The following is a 23,816-nucleotide window of genomic DNA, read 5'->3' as shown; positions in this document are numbered from 1 at the left end:
ATTGACCATGGTACACTCACACTACTACTAACACCACCTGCCCCTCTGTACACTACCTCTGCTCTACTACTAGACAGATACCATGAGCAGAGCTGAGAGTGATGCACAGTGAGGAAGAATGTAATGTGCACAGTCATGAGGCAGGAAGTTTCCTCTCTATAAGTCACATAAAATTCATCCCCTGTCTTACTTAATGTTACAACTCAGCACCCATAAACTAGTCACATTACAGTATGTCAGCTAGCTCATGTGACATGGCCCTAGTACTTAGAGCTAAAAGGCCTGGTCTGCTGGCTCTGCTGTGGTAGCTGAAAACAACAGGAGTCACAGTAATGACAGCAATAGAAACTGTTGACCGGTGTACCATCAGAGTATTTGAACAGGAATATAGTAAAACCGGTTTACTGGCACACCTCTACAAATGGCCAGGTTATTTGCATTTATTTGATGATGAAGTTAAATAGCACAGGTTCAGCTTGGCCTCCTGGTCCTTCGTAGGACACATCTGTAATGCATCTTTCAAAGCATGCAGCCCCTGAACTGGGACAAAGCAGGAGTGCTAAACATAGGTTCCTGCTTCTCAAGCGGGGACCCCACAATTATTATTATTATATTATATCCATAGCTTTTTTAAATTCATTCAGTCTTTATATACTCTAACATTAAAAATATTATCCCTACCCAGCAAATACTGACAACAAAAACAACCAACATATCAAAATCAAAAGCATATGGTGTTGAAAAGAGATTAGTAGAGAGTATGAATAAACAGTGAGATTGATTGGAGAGTAAAATTGATGGACTGATGTCAAATTTTAGTGTAAAGATAATCAGGACTAATTGTAGAGGAGTTGGCCGACATTTGTTTCTGTTTTGTTTTGATTCGCAGTTTGAAGTTCTGGTCGCACATTTTTGAAAGTAATCACAGCTGGTACCAAACGAAGAATTAACTGCACACAAACAACAACAAAAATGTAACAACAGGAAATGAAAAGAGATCCAACAGAATCATGAATGAGGCTATAATACTGACCATCACAGCGCAAGCTGATACTACCTTAACACATGACCACATTATAACTGGACACCTCTGACGAATACTCTGAAGGGCTGTATAGACACATAAGAACCATGTTCCTTACCAAAACACAGCTCAATTACCAAATGTATGACACACTATTCAGATCAAAAGAAATTTCAATATTTACTTGGAGAAAAAAAAAAGAAAATTTCATTGCCATGGAAGCAGCAAAATACGGCAAAGCATGCCACAACTTGAACACCACATGAAACTGTAATGAGCTTCAAAAGTCTTCAGTCTTTTTTCTTCAATGGTTCTTTCCATTAATATTGTGTTTAATTATCTCATATTATATATTTTTCAGTGGTGTATTTTCAACAGATTTTCTTCTATTAAAAGTATATTATGCGGGAGATTTCATTGACGCTCACTCCACAATATAGTAACTAGGCCTTCAAGCATCTGCAGGTAACAATGTGAAGTACAGATTTTTTCCAAATAGACCTTACAAAAGTGAGCATATTATAAAGGCTATGCTTTACAGTGAATTTAATGTAAAGTAATGCGAATGGATGGTTCACTAACAGAAAATAAGAGGTTGGAGAGCAATTCAATCCTGGCTTGTAGACCTTGTAGGCCTGAGGCAGTCCTGCAGCAGAGCATCTTGGCTATGTGCATTAAGCAAAAAAAAAAAAAATCCATGTATTGGGTCCATAAATATATATTACATTAAGAAGGCCTGCCTGTGTGCAAACCCTAAATTAAGTTAAACTGCTGGAGCTCGCTGTCTGCTCACAAAAGAACTTAACACAAAGAGCAACGACAGAGTTTTTAAAACTCTCTTCAGAATAAAATGCACAAACACATGCATGCAGACACACACACACACACACAGACTTGTATGACAGTGATCAGTATTGAAAAGGCTACATTGTAAACCCATGTCTAATTTCACAGATGCTGAACAAATTGTCCTCTAACCTAAAGAAGAACGTGTTTGTGCGGGTGGTATAATTTGTGTGACTGTGTATGTGTGTGTGTGTGTGTGAGTGTTTGAGTGCGTATTCATCTCGGATTCAGACAATGAGAGAAAGTCAGGGAGGCGTGACGAGAGCACAAGATGCAGGGGGAATATCTATGTGATTGTGTCTGAGCGTACATCTTGACACTTGGCGTGTGTGTGTGTGTGTGTGTGTGTACGTGCACACAAGAGTGGGGGGACGCGACCAATACAGTACATGAGTACATCTCTGCATTAGGCTGCAGTGCAGAACGGCCGACAAAGCTTCAACCAGATCTCTTCAGGATTCAGAAGCCGTCACGTATCTGTTTGATGCAAGTTGACAGTTTCACTTCTGAACCGCTTTTCAGTGAAATGACACTCATACAGCCTCAGTCACTGCTGCACAGCCAATGAATAGCCAACAAGTCATTTTCTCCCCCTTTGGCATCAACATGCTATAAAGTTCAATACGTGTGTGTTTGTGTATAGTATTGGTTATCGTTCTCACATTCAGTAGACAGGCATTTAAAGAGATTCACATTCGATAAATGCTTCTATTTCTCTCTTCAAATCATCCCAGCATGCGCTTTATATACATCTATAGATTTCCAGGTTATTATTCATGGATATCTTAATAAATCAGCGTAGCATTTTTGTCTCTGGGATAAGATTATGTACGCTCTGCAGGTCTATCAGGTGACATCACAGTCCAGGTCCATCGGAGTTTATTGCTTTTGTCAAGCTGGGTGATTTTTTGTTTTTTTTCCACTAAAACTGGAAAATCTATTTAGTCCCAATAAGAAAATATGACAGCTCAGGAGCTTAACTCAGTGACCACATCCAAGGCAGAGTTTTACCTTATTACAAACAACAGCTCCCTGATGGATATCTAGCTGGATGTGAGATGGTCCTCTGTGTGTGTGAGCATGAGTGTGTGTTTGTGTTTCCTCTTTGCAGTGTGTGTCTTTGGAAATACAAGCGCACCTCACACACATCAATCTACCTCCGCATAAATGGACTGTCAGAAATAGTTGTTTGTGTTCAAAGAGAAGCCAGATAGGAAGCAGGAAAGAACCGGATAGAAAGAGTGTAGAAAAGAGACAGAGCGACAGAGAGGAGGAAGGTCGAAGGGAAGCTGTGAGGACAGAAGCGAGGAGGAGTGGGTCTGATGGTGCTTAAAGTCCATGTTTGCTGGATTTGAACCCAATCTACAGAATAAATGTCCTACTGTTCTATATTTTCCCGAGAAAAAATTGTTTTAATAATCAGATATTAATTTTGTGGAATTGATTCTACTATGACAAATGTGGTTTAATTAAAACTGTCCACAAATTAAACTAATTTGTGTCTTCCTTGTTACAAAGACCTCCATGTGTTCAACTCACTGTTCTTCTCGATGTAAGATGTGACAGTCTGATCTTTCCCAGCCTGTTGCTGTCTCACCCACACAATCAATCCGTAAAGAGCACAGAGGCAGCCCCTGAACGTTACAGTCAGATGACATTTATGGTATGACAGGACACTTTTAACACATTCTCCACTGTATGCATGTGTGCATAAGTGTGTGTGTGTGCTGTCAGGTTAAATGTGACATTTCTGTGGTTAGGGCTTGTGAGGCCAATGCCTCATTAAAGGTTATCTGTTAATTACGAGGACAACTTGGGGTCATGTCGAGGTGACAGTTCCCCCTCACTCTCCCTGTTTTCTCTCTCTCTCTCTCACACACACACACACACACACACACACACACACACACACACACACACAATTATATATAAGAGTGGTCTTTTGTCCCCACTAATGTCGATCCTCACAAACATTTGTACACACACATAAAACCCTAATACAGAAACCCGATAAGGACACAAAGATGGCCTCGCAGCATTAAGTTACATTGTAAACTTGTGAAGTGTTCTGCTATCTGCTCCATGAGATCAGCAGCAGCACCAGCCCGGCTCTCAGACAGAATAGGAGGCCATTAGCCACAACACAGACAGACCGGTGAAGCTGAGGATGAATGTCTCAGAGATGTGCTGGGATGGAGCTTCACCAGCCTTTCTATCATCCACACAGAGAGCACCACCAAGGCAACAAATAAAAACAATCATGAGGGGAAAAAAAGGAAGCTTCAGTGTGAATTTCAAGCTTCACGGGGCATTTTGAATCACCTCGACACATTTGCTCTAAACAACACTGGCTTTTTTAGATATTTCTGAGCAACACTGACTTTGTCTTATAGAAGTAAAACAATAACTGCCAACTATAAGGTATTTCTCTGATATTAAACTTTAATGATCCCTGTGGGTAAACTGGGTCATTGCATCAGCGATTATTAGGAAAGAGCAAAGGAACAAAATTGGGTAAACAGAACAATTGAGCAACTTGGGCTATTAAACAGAAAATATCAAAGTAATAGTTACAGCAAAATCATATCAGTAAAAACTACAAGAACGAAAAGTATAAAAACAATTTACATGCAGCATGTATGCATCTGCTGATACTGAATTCTATTATTTTTTTAAATTATCAGATTTTTTTTTTTATAATACAGCTGTATAGTGAGCACTTTGTTTAAAAGTATGTCAACATTCAAATTTACAAATTCACTAAAGCAATTACAGTGTGCCTTAAATGTGTCTCTGCATTAGGAAGCCTGCATCTAAGCTTTCTTTGATGGTTTCCTATATTTTGTGTAGTGTCCTTGTACAGTATAATATTTTGAGTGTCAGTGTGGATCTGTTGTGGCAGGAAGCTTCAGATGGGATTTTGACAGCCCCTTTTCAACCCAAGCATGAAGAAAATGCAGGAGTTCAAATACAGTTCTGAACTACAACAAAAGCACTTTAAAAAAAAAAAAAAAAAGGTATGGTGCACCTCTTATATGATGCTGGAAGAGACACAAAAGAATCGCTTTTATTTATTTTAACATACCCGGCACACATTCCTTGCCAACATGCAAAATGTCATATCATGACAGCAGGTGACAGTGATGATTTACCTTTTGTATCATGCCTGCAGTGTTCGTCAGAAGGGAAGGAGCGTCATGTCTTCCACTGTACTCGGGCCTCAAGAACTGACCTGAGAGCATGTACAATTAGATAGAAACAAGAGCATAAAGATTAGTTATGAGTGTAAATACTGTAACTACCCCAAGTCAAAAAAACTATTCGTTTGACACTGGAGGCTGTTTTTTTTTTGTGTGTTTGTGTGTTTATTGTTAAATGGGGTGAAACAGGCATTCAGAGAGCAGCCAGTTTGATTTGAGCTCTCTGGGAGCAACTGGCTCCATTCCCCCATGTTAATGTAATCATATTACCACACAGGAAAGCTATTGTCATACGCTTCTGTCAAAAGAGTAATGGAAATGCTAGCAGGCTTTATATAAGTAAGAGGGAGAACGGGGTCTTGCATAAGAGCAGAGCAGTGTAAAAAGCCCATATGCAGGACCTAATTTCACGCAATCAACAAAGCTACTTTGTGTCAAACCTTTGCTCTTTTTAAATCCTCCTTTAAAAGGAGCTGCAGGCCTCCGAATCAAGACTTGGACAAGCCTCACAGAAGCTCACAATTTCATTTCACACTGAATGGAATTAGCCAGTGGACCAACCTTACAAAGTGGCTTTAAAAGATTTTAGTTCCGCCCTGAAACACTCAGCATGTCGCTGCTGTGAGATGTGAATGTGAGGATGTGGATGTGAGCATGCACGTGTTTCTGTGAGCGTATGTGTGTGTGTGTGTGTGTGTCAGTGAGAAATGTCTAAAGAAATAGATTCATGAAAAAGGTCATGACTAAAATGTCCTTTTATTTTAGAAAATCACCCAGTAACGCTCCACTGCAGGACCAGCCTTTAATCAATATTAATCAATATGTCCATTTCATCTGAAGCCAAGCGTTCAACTCTCACCATCACTGCTGAGAGAGAGCAGCAAGACAGACAGAACATGGCAACAGATCACTACCTCCTTTTCCACCAGTTTCTTTATGTTTACACCTCACTTCTTCTTACCCAACTATTGATTTGCTCCATCTTGGTTTCAGCTGAGGATATAAAATATATTTCTTAAATAGTAAGCAATTCAGTAAGATTTCAGGTGTCTTATAAAAGCAAAAGTTAAGCTTGACGTGAAGTATTATTACCAGGCAACGAAGAGACAAACTGTGGTTCTATGCTGTGTTTGAAGATGGACTCGTAAAGAGCTACATAGGCAAGGATGCATTTTTTGACCTGCTTTGAATTTTTCATGTTTTCATTTTGCTGTCTGTGAATCAAAGGAAATATAATCAAACTCTTGCAAACTCTTGTTGAAAGTCTCCCTAAATCCATCTATCGTGCTCTCTCTCTTTCATCCATCTTCTTCTATCCCTATTATCCATAGCGAGACGGACAGATTAAGAGAGGAGGACACAGGGAAGGAGGACAGAGAAGCCCGGAGTCAGAGAACAACAGAGGAAAAAGGGGGGAGTGGATCCTCTGTGTTTGCTGCTGTGTGGTTCTGGCTTTGGTCCAGCAGGGCCTGAGGACCCAATGTTGCAGCTCTGATGAAGAGAGCTCTGCAGCCCCTCTCTCCTTTCTCTCTGCTTCCCCTCTTTCCAACACTCCACTCCTCCAACCAGTTCTCCAATCCTCACAGTTTCCCCCTGCCTCCCCTCGCATTCGCCTATACTTGTTAGCTTTCTCCACACCCCTTGCTCCCTCCCTGCCTGTACCCTGCCAATGTGATCCATGTGTTGTGCTCGAGCAGAGACTTGCTGAGGCAGCAGAAAGAGGGAATATTTACAGATCAGTCAGATGGGGTTGAGCTCTGCTCCTACTGCAAACTCAGTTCCTCGTCAATCACTGCTACAACAGCTGCAACACACTCGGGCATTTTAGCCACTCTGAATGCAAACACAAACAAACATGTACACTTACCCACATTTTTATACATTATAAGCACATACACACGTAGATACACACACCTAACATATGCACGCTGGTGCATGTACAACTGTAAAAAGTCATTCAAGTTAGAATTTAATTGCTGCTGCTATGTCGACTCCAATATATAGTAACTAATATTCTGACTATTTTTGTACACGACCTCACTGTCATTCAGGGTTTTTGATTGGATTTGATTTATGGACCTACAAAACACACCAATTCAAGGGATAACATGTTTAAGTGAGGACAATTATTTTCAACATGCTCTCAAGATGTTAACAGACAGACATAAACCTTGTTATATGAAACATGTGATCTAAAAAACAAAACTACACCAGGGTTGGGTATCGTTTCAAGATTTTGAGTTAGTTTCGCTTCAAGATAGCGAAGTTGCGGTACCAATGCAAAGATACTTTTTTCATGGTCTTATGAACATGTTTTCTACAAATTCTTTTTCATTAAAAATATACCAAACTAGTGAGTTAATCAGTCTTTCAATGCTGCAAAGTAATTTAAAACAGCAAATATTTGAGTAAGTAAACCAAGTGGATCTGACTGAGCATTTGCAATTGTCAAACTTACTACAAAGCAAGGACTCTGTCTGTATGTACTGTATGTATGTCCTTTGCATATCTCGAGAACCATTCATCCAATCTGCTTCAAACTTGGCAGTTGTATTGCTGGAGACTCAAAGATTTGCAGTGTCGAATTTGGTGCAATGTGGACACACAACACGTTCAATATTAATATACTTAGAATAATCAAGCGAACAGTGTTCTGTGTAGCAGCAGGGCAGGGCTTCAGGGCTCTACGACTGCATGTCATGAGCAAACCCTTGAGTCCCTGCATGAGTTGTCTCACAAAAAATATTTATGTTTTTCCTTTTTTTTTGCACTCCATAATAATAAAACCATAAGCATGAGCACGGCCTGTGATCAGAGCTGTACAGTGAGTCAGAGAAAAGTTTTTTCACATGGTGTGCTCTAAAAAGAGAAAAGTAGACAGCGAAAACACAGCTTTTAATCAAGAATGGACAGACCCTTAGGCTACTTCCCACGGGTAGCTCAAAACCAGTATGTCTCATATAAGCACAAATCTTTTGAGCAAACATACTGACTAAAATGATCCAAACTGAAGCCACAGAAAATAAACAATCTAAAAGCCCAGTATAATCAATCCACTTTATTTCAGAATGCACATTTTTTCAAAAGCTCTGTTATTTTATTATTCATTTACAGTAGTTAGCATCTGTGTATAATAGAATGTTAGTTTCTTTCATGTTGTTGGTGTATACACTCATTCACACCTCACATCAACAGTATTAATGTTTCTATGCGTTGAAACAGCAATGCTGGAGGCCAAGCAATCAGCCTGTTCTGAACAGGCACATTTTGAACAGGTACTGCACTAGTACTTGAAAAATTTCAATACTCCATTCTGAGCGCATATTTCAGTCAGAGCTGAACAAATATCCAGCCTCAATAACCAGCCCCTCTATTCATGCCCTAACAATCAGCTTCATCCAACACAAGACTAAGGGGCTAACCTAAACCTGCTGTCTGAAATGGAGCCTCAACACAACATCCACTTCTGTCTGTATGTTGCCTCTTGGGCTGATAAAGACATCTAGCAAACTCTTTTTATCTTCACTCAGGAACAAACACATTTTCAGGTTGACTCTGTGTGCTGTTCACAGCAGGGATCAAATCAGAGGCGCATAAAAGTGTTCAATCAAGATGCATGTCCAAAAAACTACACCTGCATACATGCGCAGCCTTTCAATTTTTCCTTTCATCAGCTTAGTTCAAAGACTGAATTGATCAGATCTCTGTTTTGCACTTTTTTTCCAGCTGATGCCTCTTCCCCAAGTTTCCACTAACATCCAAGACAAGCCCAAGACAAACTGAAAACCCCACTGTTGTCTTTTTCCTTCTTTCTTCCTCTACTCTTGTTTTTCTTGCATCCATTCCCAAACTTGTGGATATGTAAAGGATGAATCACATAGTCCCATGGGAGTTTAACCAAAACTACACAGGCAGTGCAGAATACACACACACATATATATATACACACACACACAGACAGTGTAACACACTGTTCTGCTCTAAGCAAACAGATGATGCTGCCAAAGAGAGGTGTTGCTCCTGCTAACTCTGTCAGCCCAACAAGGTCAACATTCAAAACACAGGCAGTGGGTGTGTGTTTGTGAATGTGTGCATGCATAAGTGTGTGGGAGTGTTTGTGTGGAGTGTGTAAACAGCATGGGAGACCTTGCCATCCACTTTGTGAATTCTCATACCCAGCTGGGGCAGATCTCCTGTGTCCTGCTCACCCTGTTGCCGTGCTGACGTCCTGCCAACACCCCGTCAATCACACTGACCCAGCCCACCCTCCAGGCTTCACACACACATTACAACACCTTTCTGCCTACCTCCTACCTCCATTGTACCTTTCTCCCTCACCTGCCGTTTAAGGTTAACAGGAGCCATAATGTCAGCAACCTGGCTAGTGTCATAATAACAGTTTGCCTATGCAGCGATGGTGTCACTCAAGGACAAACAGTTGCACTGTATCAGTGCGCCTGCCCTGATCTATTCAAAACTTTATTTCATGCATGCATTACATTTAAGGTTATCAGCTCTCACATATCTGATGTGACACTCGTAGGCTTAATGTCACGCTTTAATGCCTTTAAATAAAACTTAATGCTAATTGGAAATGATACAAGTTATCAGTCACTTTAATGGTTATCCACCAAACACCTTGTGTAATTTATGTGTAGCCTATCAACAGCGTAGCCAGTAACACGTAGGTCGACCTTCCCAGACAAGTTCCAACTGAAGCCAATTAAAGCCTGTTGTGACTCTGCATAACCAATACTCCAATGTCTATGCAGTTATATGCAGTGCTTATAGTCCCCGAAAAATGTGATTATCATATCCTATATTTTTAACCAACAGTTAAGCTATTTTTGAACCTTATGTAACATAAGCATCCTGACACAGCTCCACAGTGTTGACTTGCAAAAAGGCCATGAGCTGTATTTCCTTCTACACCCTTCAAAAGGATTTATTATTAACACCTCAGTAAATATGCAGTATTAACAGACATCTTGGTATCAACCCATGTTGCCTGGAACCACAATGACCTGACGCTTCCCTTTTATGGGATGAATATCATGTCATATTTGGAAACTGAAAAAGAAAAGCTTTGAAAAGTTGAAACTCGTGTTTGAAAGCTTGAAATCTAATGAAAAAGGTTTTGCAAGATTGAAACTAAGTTTTGAAGGCTTGTATAATGTTTTGGTGGGCTGAAAAAGATTTTCAAATCTCTGCTAACATTATTTTGTATTTGAGTTTTCCTTCTTCACAACTGCAGCTCTCTTTTTACAGTGTTTCTCCAATACATTGTCAGAGTTTCAAATTTATCACTGTTCTCCCAGCGTATTAGTTTGTTTTCCACGTTTGAAACCTTGTAAGTGTTGATCTGAAAACTGGTGCACTTACATTGGGAAAAACATTTTTGAAAAGTTGAAACTTGAGTTTCAAAAGGGCAAATCTTTAATTTAAAAACTTTTGCGGATGTACATTTGCACTCGTACGGAAGACTGTTCTTTCAGAGCTGAGTTTACAGCACCCACTCTTCAGAGATCTGCCCACACAGTTGCGAGCTTGCAAGTTGCGTGATTTGTGTAGGCTTTTTGCATACAGACATGCATGAAATTGAGAATATCCTGCTCTGGCTCAGTCTGTAAATCTAAATCTAATAATAAATTAGGGCTGCAGCTAAAGAGTACTTTCATTATTAATTATTCCGCCAATTTTTTTTCTCGATTAATCGTTTTGTCTATAAAATGTCAGAAAATTGTGAAAATAAAGGCTATATAATTACTTAGAGCCCATGGTGATGTCTTCAAATGTCTCATTTTGTCCAATCAACATTCAAAACTACAAAGATATTTAGTTTACCATCATGTATGACACAGAAAAGCTTCAAATCTCACATTTGAGAAGCTGCAACTACAGTTTGGCATTTTTGCTTCATAAATGACAAACAATTTTTTGATCAAAATAGTTGTAGACTAATTGTTGCAGCTCTATAATAAATATGTTCAAACCAGCTAATTTCTTAATTTCTGCAGTAGCTTGTAAAAAGTACTGTGGTCACACCTATGGATATTGGTATAGGCCTTCACTTTCGTTTGCAATGCACTGAAGAAAAAAGACGAGTCAAAGAAAAACTTAATTTCTCTTGAGTCTGAGCAGATTAACCTCATCTCATTCCGCTGCCTCCGTGTTGGGCCGTACATCTCCCTTGTGTGTGTGCGTCTCCCTGTCCACTGGGTTTTTGTTTTCTGTTGTTTTTCTGTCTGTCCATCTTTGTGTGTTTCTCATTTGTTTTCAGGAGTAGTGGAGAGGAAGGCCTCATGTAAAAGTTGAGCCAACTCTGAGCCAGACATTAATAATTGAGGAGGGCAGGAGGGGAGAGAATGGCTCCTGCAATATTCATATGTCATATTGACTTGACTGCCAGCCACTCGCCAATGCACCCAGTACTTATGAAGTCTCACAGATAACTGAGGATGCAATGCTATGTCCTCCCCCAGCCTCCTCCTCCATCTCCCTTTCTTTCCTTCCTTCTGTATATTTTCTCATTTCCATCCATATGCCACCTCTACTCTTTCTCAACACCCTCCCTCACTTTGCCATCTCTCCTCTTGTCCCCTTCTCCTTCCCTCTGCCACTTCTTTTCATCCCCTTCTCATCTGCTTCCATCTCTCAGAAGAGTATGGTGTGCCCATGGGCCAAATTCAATTATAAACCAAATTAAAGAGATGCTTCTCAACTCCCTCAACAGACAAAAGGACCACACGCATGCAGCAGACACGCCGAAGGGTTACAATCACACACACACACACACCCACCCACACCCTACCCACCCACATACACACACACACACACACACAGGCAAAGATATTCACTCTACAGCCTCTACAGTCTGCAAAAGATTGACACAAATCATTGACCAGGAAATGGACAAACTGTAAATTCTGTGAGTGCAACTGTGAGTGCAACCTTGAGTTCAGCCCCCTCCCCAAATGTTCACTGACAGAGCTTTCCCACTGTTGCTCTCTAAAAACCTGCCCTTTCTGGCTCTCCATCTCTCCAGGCCCCTGATGCAGTCTTTAATTAGCCATGGTAATGGTAACATAGCTGTGAGTAAGTAGCCAGCCGCCTGAACGGTCCAAATCTGGGAGGACCATCTGATGAATTAGACAGTAAAGCGGGGAGAACCATCGTTAGTACCAGCCGTCTGCATTTTAGCATCAGCCGTAAAATATCAAATCCTCAAAAAGAGTTGGAGTGTTTCTGAGGTCAACCAATTATCGAGCGCTGCAGGCTACACTGGCTGCCTTTCAACGTGATTAGATCTGAACCCACCAGAGGACATCCGGTCCACTTGTTCTCTTGTTCAGAGAGCTGAGATTAAAAAGCTAAGAATGAAATAAAAATATTTTTTGTATGCTGTAAATTCATCGTATGCTGCTCTTAGCAGGGGAAGAGAGGAAGAGCTGGACAGAAGGGAAAGAAGGATTTGATGCGAGGAGAGTCGCCTGCATCTTCCAAAACAGCCTCAGGCTGAAAGCAACGAAGAGAGCAGAGATTTAAAAGAATACTGCTACTGTTGTTAACACTACAACATCAATTTTGGTGATTTGCATGTTTTTACTTGAAGGTCTTTAATAAGCTGAACAATTGTCATGACCCCTGGGACAATAAAATTCACTGAAAACCTATAACAACATTTGTTAAATGCATAAATTGAAAATGAGGCCACTGCATAACATTCCTAAAAGCTCGACTTTTTAATAATGCAAACTAGAAAGAAAAAAAAACACTAAAATCAGAAAAAAATAGATCATTCCTATGACTGCATGTAAACATGTTGTTCCCTCATCAGCATGTGAAAGAAAGAGACACCATAATATAAAGATTCAATGCTTATAACTCCTGGGGGACTACACTAGTATGACCTTGGTGTTAATGCATGTATAGGGGAAGATGCCTCAAGTCTTTGTGTATGCGTGCGTGTGTGTGTGTGTGTGTGTGTGTGTGTGTGTGATGGAACGTGGCAGGGAGTGGTGGTGGGTAGCGGGTGTTGCAGTACGTCACCTCTGCTCTTCCTGGGGATAAAGTAATATTAATTCTCCATGCTGAATAGATATAGCCTGGGGGCTCAGACAATACATGGGAACAACAAACAATTCACACACCATACACACCAACTTAAAAGAGCCATAAACCACCAACCTCCCACACTGTCCTTACTGAACTAGGCCTGTGACATTACTCTGCACCACCACCCAGTTAATCACACAAACATACACACACACACACACTATCAATTTGTGGAGCACAAGCACAGCGCAGTAATAAATATGTAAATAACCCCACAGTTTGTGCCTGTGTGTGTGTGCTGGAGGAAACAAATGCATAGTACCCACAAGGAGAGTAGGTGTAAGCTTTTATGTCATCCTGTATTGAGATGACACACCCAACAATGCACAAGTTACAATGCACAAGTTTGCACTGAGCACACACACAAAATGACCTATCCATGACAGGAACTGTGTACAGATGGATCAACAAATACAAATGGATCAGTCGGAGAGCAGTGCATCCCCCTTGCCACCAAACCTTACACACACACACACACACACACACACACACACACTATCACACTATCCATGACTGTGACAGTGGGATGGGAGAGGGGTTGTCTATCATTGTCCTGTAAGGGGATATCTGAGCTGATGTTGGCGACTTATCCACACTCTTCATAATCCATTGTGTGTGTGTGTGTGTTTGTGTGTGTGTGTGTGTGTGTTGCCAACCAGGCCTGGTGTTGTTGATAAGAGCTGAGGGCTTAGTCCTCAGTCACAGGGACACACTCAGAGCATTAATGAGCCCACAGCACAGAGGAGAGCCTCTGCCAAAAAGGTCTTTATCAGCCACTAAGAGCCTGTGTGTGTGTGTGTGTGTGTGTGTGTGTGTGTGTGTGTGTGTGTGTGTGTGTGTGTGTGTGTGAGAGTGAATGAGTGAGTGAGTGAGAGAGTGAGAAAGAGACAGTGAGACACAGAGAGAAAGTGAAGGGGGATAGTCCCTGTGTCTTCATATGTTTTTGTTCCCCCCGATTGTATTTTCAGAAAAAAGTATTTGTGATCAAACACACTCTCTCCACACACACACACACACACACACACACACACACACACACACACACACACACACCCTCGGTAGTGGGTATAGCCTGAAGGTGAGGCTGGAGGTTGAGATGCAACACACAGCAGTTCTGTCTGAGAGGGTGCATCCATCACACAGACAGCTTTAACTCAGTGTGTATGAGTGTGTGAGGGAGAGACTGTGTGATTTCAGAAGTTAGTTAGCTGGGTAACAGGGTAATTTTGTTATCAGGACAACCAAAGCCAAGCGACAAGGTGACTGAATGACAGGATTATATTGGTTGTCAACATGAGGCGATGGATAAACATCAGAAACAAAACGGAGACATGGACAGACTGACAGAAGACAGATAAGGTGACGGGGAAATGACGAGGAAATGTCTGCATGTCTGTCTGACTGTTGCACGTAACACAAGGACAGTGAGTCTAATCCTACAGTTCTCATATACACGAGCACAAGAACAAGTGATGAGCACTTCTAAGTGTACACAAAGCAGACAGGAAGAACACACTCACCTATGTACGACACTGCAGAAAAAAAAACAGTTGTCAGCTCCAACTTTCTGATAAATGGTTTTTCTTCCACTCTCCATGATTTGTCATGTTTCAGTAACCAACAGGCACACCTTTCATCTGCGAAAGGTACAAAGCAGAAGGAAGGATGGTGGCATCAGGAGAGGTGTCTGGTGAGCACCCCTGAATTTTGCTCATCATTTATTTTTGAATAACAAATCAACAAAAATCAAACAAACAGCCAATCAGTCAGTCATCCATAAAGAGAGAGATGAAGGGGGATCAGGCGGAGTGAAACTGGAGAGTGGGTTTGAAGTATTTCAGGTTTAGGACTGTGCATTAAGAATTTATGGGATCTAAGAGATGCTGGTTTGAGATTACAGCAGGGGAGAGGTTCACTCAGCTATAGAGTGTAACTGGTACTTGGTAGGGGAGAAACTGCAGAGGTGAGTGTACTATGACATTGGGGGGTATCTATCAGATGTACACACAGGAGGAGGAGGAGGAAACAGAGCAATGGGGGGTAGAAAAACATTGTTTATAAAAAAAGAATTAAGTCATCCTTTAACAACAAGGCTTTGACTTTAACAAAAGCCTTGAACAAAATTAGATTTGCAAACATAGCTACAAAAGGGGGGTCATACTAGGCCACATAATGATCAGCAGAGTTTGTCATAGTTAACATTAAAACCATCTAGCCAAGGGTTTTTTTGGCCAGTGTACCTGCATTTTGAGTATGGATGAGAAATTTTGCTAACTGTCATTCAACACAAGATGTCTCACCACCTGTTTGTAATTGTAAATGACTTACTTCTGAATTACATTACTTAAAGTTACTACAAGGAACTTTCATTTCATGTTGATTTTAGGGGAGGAGGAGTGTTGGTGCTGAGCAAAACGTATTGCTGTGTCCCCACATTCATCAAATGAAAAACTCTCATAGGTTATCAATAATTAGTCAGACAACGAACGCTACAATTATAAACTGAAAGTGTCTGCTCCATTACAATCCGCAGCAGCAGCAGAGTCACACACAAACCAGATCCTGAGGAAGCTGGCTAAAGTTATGGAAACCTGCAGGCAAGTGGCAAACAACAACCAGCCCACAACCAAGGAACACTCCATCCAGTTCATCAGGCCTGGAGAGAACACAGAAGAGCCTTCTTAGATGCCAGTCACCAGGAAAAGATTGGCAAATGATGGTTGACATCGGTCAGCAGTTGCATTTCCCCCCTGAGACCACCACCACACCATTCTGGCCAGACATAGTGCTTTGGTCTGCCGCTGTCAAGACTGCTCTACTCATCGAGCTCACCATCCCGTGGGAGGAGGGAATGCAGGCCGCCCACGAGCACAAGAGGGCAAAACACTCAGATCTGGCTGCTGAGTGTAGGGAAGCAGGATGGACTACCACCACCTTCCCCATGGAAGTAGGCTGTCAGGGCTTCATCAGCACATCAACGCTATGGCTGCCTCGGGATGTAGGGGTATCAAGGGCAAAGCTCCAAAGAGCCACAGAAGCACTCGCTGAGGAAGCAGAGAAGGGCAGCTTTTGGCTATGGCTAAGGCAGAAAGACAAGAACTGGGGGTTCACACAACAAGAAAGGGCAGCTGCAGGGGGTGGCAAGGAGACGTCCCTGCCACCACTCCACTGATATTCAGATATTCTGGAGCTGAAGGAACAAAACATCAACAAATGGTGGTCTCCGGCTGAGGACCCTGCAGCTGACCCCATGGGGCCATGGGAGGCGCAACAGACAGAAATGTCTAGCAGGTAACAACATCCCCCTGTACAATCTAAAGAAAACTAAATTAAAATACATTTCCCCCGATGCTTAGGCTCATCAGGGGATGAACTCAAGCCTGGCAGGCTGCAAGGCTAGCAATACACTGGCAGAAGCCCTGAAGAATGCATTTCCCATGAGCACCACCTCGTGTCATAAAGATCTTGGCTTGCGCATGCGTTTGTTTTGAAAGCGATTGGAAGAAAGACACTACTTATTTTTAATACTATTTTTCTTTTTTAAACACAGCTGTTTGCAGGAAGCATAGCCATGAGGTAATGTATCTATTTGTGGCTATGTAGATTAATTAGATTAATAATTGACCTAATATTAATAATTGTAATATGACAATGGTAAAACAAAGTTAACTTTGTCTTAGTACCGTTCATACACCTGGGTCACATGTAAGGCTGCATTCACACCAAATCCAGCAATGCAGGGTTGTGTGGATGTGTGGGTGTGCTTGCGCTTTAGAACGTAACCGCTGTGAAACAATCAGAAAATGTTTTATTTCTCAGATTCACTTCTTTGTTCTCGCTACACTGCTGCTCCGTCTCTTCATTCACTCTCTAGCTTGCTCGACCACCACTGCTCTCTCTCTCGCTAGTACTCTCAGCTCACTCGTGCTTTCTCTCTCTCTTTCTCTCATCTGTTTTAAAATGAGTCATAAAGCCGACATGTCTAACTTTACTTTTAACCTTATCAAACGAGAAATGTCCTCTCATCACCCTAGTAACGTCTTTGTACTCCCTCATGCTACAATGCTACATGTAATGTAAACACTTCCAGTCTGTGTGCAGTAAATCGTTTCGTCTGAGTTCGCAAGGAATCTGACGTGGTGGAAGACATTTAGAATAACTATATAGAAATATCCAATCTTCTCACTGATGGTCTCGTTTGCTTATGTAGGTCATACAGAGGCATCATAAGACTGCTTCATAACCAGTTAAAAGTTCATTGTAGTAACTTTAAGAAATTAAGGTATATTTACATTTTTCTGTTTCCCCCCTTGTTAAAAAAAATAAAATTAAAAAAACTGCAGGAAAAACAATGATTAGAGGTCATATTAGACTAGAAGGATACATATGACTGGCTGTTTGACAGTATCATTTTTGCTTCATCAAGACAAAAAAACCTGATGACTTAGTATGATGGACAGAATGAATGACAACGCAACAAGTATAAAAAAGTCTTCCATATGAAAATAAGACATTTGAAGGATGACACTGATTATGTGTCAGTAATCAGTGTGAGAAGCTCTGATGGAGGACGCCTTAGACACAAGAACAGTCGAGGTTCCTGCGTGAGGACATCAAGTACGCGCACATTCATAAGAGACCAAGATTACAAAACAGATTGTGTCTGTACTCTTGTAGTCTGCATACAGACATAACACAAAGACACACATGCTCACATAACATGTCTGGTTCCTTAAACAGCATGTGTCTGCTTACCCAGCCCTGGAGTAATAGCAGTCATTACCGTGCCCGAGCAATGTGAGCACATACACTCTCACTCTCACTCTCTCTCTCTCTCTCTCTCCCACACACACACACACACACAGTGTCCAGCATGTTATTACAGCAGCAGTGTAGCTTATTACTCTGCCTCAACACCACTCAATTATTCAGCCTGAGTCCACGGGGAAAGGAGAAGCAGCTCAGTGTGCTACTTACAACACGCCTAAGTAGGCCAAAGAGACTGAAACTAAAGTATGACACACAGACACACCACATCACCACTGTGCAGACCATGGTAACTGGGAACTCCATGTACAGAAAATACATTTTAGGAAACGGTTTAGCGATTCAATGTGTGTATGTGTAATGGTTGAGTCACTTTTTATGAACGTGTGAAGTCACAAGAGGCCAAATAAATCACTGGCAGGAGGGACAATTAGCAGGGCAAAGCTCAATGTGGCCTAATTTTGACTTCACATGAGTGTAACATTTGTGGTTGTGATGAATTCATAGATTTATACAAAACTATGTCTTCACCATTACAGTATTTGCCCTTCATTTCTGTAAGAACACATTTCTTCTTAAAACATTCCTGTTGATCCTCCTTAATAGAAATAAAACTGGTGCATCCCCAGTCGTATATATCTTTGCTGGCTTACCTACACACACACACACACAAACCACAGATGACGATACAACCTTGCTTGATCCCCCAGTATTTTATTAAATACTTTTACAACCTTGTGGACAAATACAGAGAGAGGAGGCAGAGGAGCTGAGAAGAAGAGAGAGAGAGGAGGGAGCAGACCTATTTTAGAGTGAGATTAAGCAGAGCTGTGTTGAAATAGAAGCCCTGACTGACCAAGCCATGATCTGGGGACTTATTAAAGACTCTTATTAAAAAGTTAGGAAGGCCCTAAGTACCTTACAATAAGAAAAGGGGTTTGGGGGGGGGGGGGGAATAACACAGTGGAGGGGGTGATGCATGTGGCGAAGAGAGGACTGAGTTTAGCTCTTCCTTCTTTTCTGCTTTCACACACACACACACACACACACACACTCCATGACCATCTCCCTCCCCGCACATCTCTGCTGACTCCTCCTCACTCTCCAACCAGGTCAGCTAAATAAAGTCCACGGTTTTAGCCTAATTTCTGACAGCCTGAAGACTCCACACAAACACATGGCACTAACACGCAGCCGCACACACCCAACGCGCATGCACTCACAGACATCAAGTGCCGAGTGTCAAGTTATTATATATATATATATATATATATATATATATATATATATATATATATATATATATATATATATATGTATATATATATATATATATATATATATATATATATATATATATATATTGCTTGGCAGTGTACAGCACGGTCGTTGAGCATAACACAGACCGGTAAAGGCTCATTTGGTCCTGTGTAACTGCAGAATATCCCGCAGAGAGCAGAGAGAGTGCTGTACCACCTGCTTATTGATCAGTTAAAAGATAAGGCTTGCTAGAGCTAAACATCTGACGCCAAGGGGAGTGTTGGCGTAGACCTGCCTGTCTACTTTCCCTGAGACCCTGGGGATGTGGATCGAAGACCACAGTGTGTGTATGTGAGTGTATTTGTATGAGATATGACATTACATTAAACAAACAGTGAGAAAAAAGAAAAAGTATAGCATATATGCATACGTTTTCCTTCATTGTTTTGCCCCTCTTTCTCCCTCTTCACTAAATACTAGATATCAGTGCTTTGTCCTTCAAACCAGAGCAGGCAGGAAGCATAATGGAAACCATGGCAACGAGAAGGAAAACAGACAGCACTGCTTGCTCTGAGTGAGGCTGGATGGATGTATGGATAGATGGGGTTTTCTGAGAGGACAGCTGAAGGGGAGATGAACTGAGAAGGTACGTAGGTGAAAAAAAAATCTGTTTCTCACCACTAGTTTTCAACACGTTCCCCCCTTACATGCATGTTTGACAAAGACAGGGAGACACACACACACACACAGACACACACACACACAGACACACACACACACATACACACACACACACACACACCAGCACACTGTGGACCTTCATTTTCTTGGCAGATCTGCAAGACTTTGAGGCATAATGTGAGCCGGTACTTTGGTTTAATAAGGGCTCTGTGGGTTTTTCTTTACAATTTCCAAGTCTCAGCTATCAAAGTTAGTCATTAAACATGTACAGCCCACAGATTTCAGCTGGACTCAAGCCAACGAAAAGCATGCAGATATTCCCAGTCACTAAGGTTTTGGCATAAAGTCTATTTTGTGAACCTTAGCTAACAGCATGTAGTGGCTGGCATTAAGGTTTGCTCAGATGTTAGGCTGCTTTCCCACAGCAGTAAGCTGGAATTATAATGTCAAATTTAAAACAAACATCACAGAAACAAACGTACAAGGACTAAAGTGAAATTATTCTAATTTATTCCAGGCTTAATCCCTCATAATATCCCTGGTAAGTAGCTGTAAGCAGGCAGACGCACATACACTATAGGCATTAGAGTGTGTATGGGAGACTGACTGTGAGTAAGTCCCCTTTCTCTTGAGTAACCAGCACTAGGAATACTCAGACCATTCCTTTCTTGTTCGGACAGATGAAAGGGGACAAAACAAACATTTATGGAAAATAAAACAAACTATAACTTGTAGCATGTTTGCCTAGCCTACCAAACTAGAATATTTTTTACCTTGCCAAGTTTGTCCGCTCATGTATTAGCGTTACATTTGAGTCAGTGGCAAGCAGATGTTTCTTCGAATGATTAATACTCACAATGTTTGAGAAACCCAGAAGGTTGTTAAAACACTTGCTTTTCTGGTGGTACTTCAATCCATAAAAACTAACTATCTGAGACTAAATATGACGTTCACTGCACAATAAAAAGATTAACATCTACCATCTTTATTTAGAAACAGAACTGCAACTTAAGAAAATCTTTATTGTGTAGTGGAGAGAATACTTTTTTATCCACACGGTTAGAAGAGCAGCAGTGAGCGAGGGATAATCAACGAGTAGGTGTGTGTTTAACGGTTTTAAGGCATGACGTGGAGGCGATGAACCACCCGACGCGAAGCGGTTCTCCACGAAGTGCCTTAAATCAGTTTAAGGCACACCTACAAGTTGATTATCCCGCTTATACCATGGTCATTTGCCAACAATGTAAAATTTCACTAAAATTTTTGGTGAAAGTTTTGCAAAAACGGAAAGGTTATGAAGCAAGAGCTTGCTGTTGTCATGACATCGTGCCACACTGTACTCGCTGCCAGCATGAACCAAGGCATAAAATTCACGTCATTGAGCATAACCACAGAGTATGTCTCTTCTTTTGTTTTTAGTAGAGAAAGTCTCAGTATATTAACTGCCCATTTTATTTATTACCTTTTTTGTATTAATCTCATCCCTCTCTTCCTCTATCATTTTAAGCTCTTCAGGTGTCAGTTCCTTTTTCCACTTGGTTTCTTCTTTTCTTCTCCATTTCTTTTTCCTCTGCTGCGTCCCATTCTTCAAAACTTCATAACGAGTAAGCTTTGACAGCCGTGCTCTTTAATGTTGCTATGGTTACAGGTTGGGTAGCGGATGAATTTAGAACGGTAATTAAACTTGAGCCAAACTACGTGTGTAATACACGCTTGGAACGCACACCTGCCAGCCAATCAGAAAAGAGTATTCACCCAGATCATGGTATATATTTTGTTTAACAACCTGGGGTTTGCATATTTCAGAGATACATATGTCCTCCACTTTGGCTCGAATGTAATGCTAATACATGAGAGGCACAAACTGCTAACTTGTTAAGTGTTTTAACCATATAAACTAGAACTTGTAGCATGTTTTAGCTTAATAAACTATAACTTGTATCATGTTTCAGCCTTAAAGACTAGAACTTGTAGCATGTTGTAACATAATAAGCTATAATTTAGCATGTCAATGGACAACATTTTGTAACATGTTTTAGCTTAATAAACCAGAACTTGCAGCATGTTTTAGCCAAATAAAGTTTAACATGTAGCATGTTTTAACCTTATAAACCAGAATTTGTAGCATGTTTTAGCCTTATAAAGTTTAACATGTAAGTTAGCATGTTTTAACCTTATAAACCAGAACTTGTAGCATGTTTTAACCTTATAAAGTTTAACATGTAAGTTAGCATGTTTTAATCTTATAAACCAGAACTTGTAGCATGTTTTAGCCTTATAAAGTTTAACATGTAAGTTAGCATGTTTTAACCTTATAAACTAGAACTTGTAGCATGTTTTAACCTAATAAGCTATAATTTAGCATGTCAATGAACAACATTTTGTAACATATTTTAGCTTAATAAACCAGAACTCGTATCATGTTTTAACTTAAAAAACTAATACTTACAGTTTGTTGTAGCCTAATAAATTTTAACCTGTAGCATGTTTTAACCTAATAGCTAACTTATAACTTGTAGCATTGTGTAGCCGAATAACCTTAAACTAGCTACATCTTACAGCATGTTTTAGCCTGATAAACTATGACTTGTGGCATGTTTTCACCTAACTCAGTTCAAGCTCATCATTCTTTAAACCCTTGTGAATCTGAAACATATTCTTTGAAAGTACTAAAGAATAAATCATAAATCTCACCTTTAACCGTCCATGTCCATTTTTTCGAGCGTCTTTTCCACCTCAAGCTGGTTGCGAAGTCCCTCCTGTTGTATTCAAGAGACAAATTTATTGCAGCTGGGGAAGCACCTTCCAGCAATTTACTGAACCGTATGGTTCACCATTTTACAAACTACGGACACAACTATTGTTCCAACCTTAGTTGAAGGACCCAACACATCCATGGTTCACTCACTGATTATTAGTCCTCTTTTCTACATGAGCGTGTACAGACCTTTCCGCTTGATTGACATCTCCCTCACTCTCTGCCTGCACCTCTACCACTCTTCTTTTTCCACATTACAGTCACTGAAAGTTATGGACAGAAAGTATTTATATAGCTCTACATAATTTGCATATTATTATACATGAATGGACCTTAATACCTTCATCATTCTTACTGGTACATTGAGTTTCTGCAGGTGACCTCAGGTAAATTCATAATTCCATTATGGGGCTGCTCAACTTCAATCCGAGATTATGTCTAATGAGGATAATTTACTGTAAAACACCTGTGTGGGTGTGCAAGGCAGGGCTTCTAAGGCTAATTACAGCTCTCAGCTGCCAGCAAGCATGCACTGTGGTCCATTTCTATGATGAAGTTGCCTTCATCCATGAAGAAGATGATTTTCCTTCAGTCTGTGGCTCTCTAGTCCCATTATGGGCAGACTAACACTACCTCAAATATTTCATTTTGGCATTTTGTCATATTTTTGCAGATGCTACATGTGGACAATTTGCACCACCCATTATGCAAGAAAGTGACAAGCTACACAACTTGAAAATGCATAAAAATGGTGCAGGCTCTTTAAGAAATTGTGTTTTTATATGTTGGTCCCAGGCACTGCCAACTAGCATTTGTAATATCAGAAGACACACTAAATGACATAGATACATAAAATGTATCATGTAAATTTGACCATCCTCTGGGATGAAAATGTGGTGTCCTGCTTTCTCAAGAAATAAAGATACAAATAGTGCCTGTTAAAGCCCCTATTTTACAGCCATACACTGTACACATGAATAAAATTAAACCTTTTACAGTTTAAAGTTAACTACAAGGTGTAGATAACATCATTGTTGAAGGTGTTCTTCTGAAGTGGGAGCCATCAAAACACACCCACTGTGCTTGACAGTTGTACAGTACAATAGGCCTAAATGCCCAACCAGGTCCGTCACAGTTTGATGAATTTTACTGACATTGACTGACA

At 40.7% G+C, this 23,816-nt stretch overlaps 1 protein-coding gene across 5 annotated transcripts in view; it reads right to left on the bottom strand.

Annotated features, from left to right (window-relative positions):
* The window catches only part of dab1a (DAB adaptor protein 1a), a 239,738-nt gene extending 217,007 nt beyond the window's left edge, over positions 1 to 22,731 (bottom strand). For 2 of the 5 annotated variants that reach the window (XM_067597494.1, XM_067597493.1), the window contains exons 1-3: positions 22,588 to 22,727; positions 14,706 to 14,822; positions 5,023 to 5,102 (exon numbers count right to left, since the gene is read on the bottom strand). The gene's annotated coding sequence lies outside the window, so the exon portion shown is untranslated. Of the gene's footprint in view, positions 1 to 5,022; positions 5,103 to 14,705; positions 14,823 to 22,587 lie in introns of all 5 variants that reach the window. The other 3 variants (XM_067597497.1, XM_067597496.1, XM_067597495.1) reach the window with 3 other exon arrangements.
* Between the last annotated feature and the right edge of the window lie 1,085 nt (positions 22,732 to 23,816).

Source organism: Thunnus thynnus, chromosome 8 (genome assembly GCF_963924715.1).
Source record: "Thunnus thynnus chromosome 8, fThuThy2.1, whole genome shotgun sequence".
In the NCBI taxonomy this organism is placed as follows: domain Eukaryota; kingdom Metazoa; phylum Chordata; class Actinopteri; order Scombriformes; family Scombridae; genus Thunnus; species Thunnus thynnus.
The sequence above is the reverse complement of the archived record's forward strand: the minus strand, read 5'-3'. Positions and strand labels throughout refer to the sequence as shown.